Here is a 1,486-nt window from a genome sequence, read left to right as displayed (position 1 = left end):
GAAAAAATTACTGTTCACCCCCTCATTTTTGCCCTAGATTTAAAAAAAAAACCGATAAAAAAAAAAAGAAAAGAAAGAAACAAAACAGAAGAAAGCCAAGTCTGGATTTCACACACTTAGTTTCTGGCTACTGTGTACTGTTTCAGAGTCTGACTGGGCTTGGGCTTTTGAGGACTTTCAACTTCTGTTGATGAGAACTGGAACTGAAAGTACTCTAAGCATCACCAGGCTGCCCAAATAAGGCTCTCCTGCCTACACCCGGACTTCAACTAAAGAATATGTTCGCTTCAGGAGTCTGGGCTGCCAGATCTCCATGTCTGCATGATGTGTTAATGAACAAATAGGTGTATTCACCCAGGGAGCAGCTTTTGAGCCTCTCTTCAAGCGTTCAGATTATGAATCTGAAATTATTTTACTTCAGTATAAATAGGGGGAAAAAAAAGCATTCTACTATACTGAACAAAAAGCAAATTATCTCCTTCGTGGTCTGAAATGGAAACGATACAAATGGATTGCTGATTGCAATAATTGGCTGTGACTGCTGGCTCCATCACTCATTCCTGAAATAACCGGGTGAAGGAAGAAAATTAATGGGTTTTGTATATCCCTGATGTATGCTTCTGGGCACAGATTCTGAGTGCATTCATTGCATTTTGGATAAGAGTCATCTTTTCTGGGTGAGGAATCAACAAACTGTCCTTCACATCAAGCATTCCTCTGCCCCCGTGCCCTCTGTCTCTGCCAGGCTTCCCCCTTGGCCTGCCCAGTCCTCCCACTGCCACCATCTTACCTCGAGGTCTGCTCTCTCCCCTGTTGCTTCCCATTTCTCCCCTTCCAGTCAAGAGCAGAGGCAGGCTGCTGCTCCCTGCCCAACAGCATGTCTATGGGAACGAGTTGTGTGTCCTCCTCTGTGTGCCTGGTGCATGGACCACGTTGGTCTCTCCACCTTTGTTCTTCTTCTCCGTTTCCAGGAGGTACCAGTTTGTGCAGAAGCCAACCATGTGTGTGCTGTTGGTGTGCACCCTCCTGGAGTACTTGCATGTGGGAAGAGCCTGCTGCTTGCTGGAGCACAAATGCAGAGGCAGCCATGGTGGCTTGACAGCCACCGTCATGGTGGCCACCAGCCAGGTCTGCTGCTCCCATGACTTGCTGGGGTGGTGGGCGTTGGGAATGGGCACCACGTGTCAGGGGTGTAGAGTGGCTTTACGCCAGGTTCAGGGTACATCCAGCCTCTGTGCCAGAGCCAACTGCATGAAACCTGGTGAGTGGAGCCAGGGCTGCTGGATCCTCTGGAGATGCTTTGGAATAATGAGTTGAGGCATGCTGGGGAATAAAACTGAGGGTTCAGCTGCTGCCTGGCTGTCTTCTGTTTGCTTTTTCTGTCATGCTTTTGACTGACTCTCCTGGCATTCAGAAAGCTGGTGCAAAGAGTTGCTGTGTGTCCAGCACCTATCACATGTCCCCGAGAAGGTCAACTCTCTTGGTT

The sequence above is a fragment of the Calidris pugnax genome, unplaced genomic scaffold, assembly GCF_001431845.1.
Source record: "Calidris pugnax isolate Ruff unplaced genomic scaffold, ASM143184v1 scaffold262, whole genome shotgun sequence".
Classification (NCBI taxonomy): domain Eukaryota; kingdom Metazoa; phylum Chordata; class Aves; order Charadriiformes; family Scolopacidae; genus Calidris; species Calidris pugnax.
The sequence above is the reverse complement of the archived record's forward strand: the minus strand, read 5'-3'. Positions refer to the sequence as shown.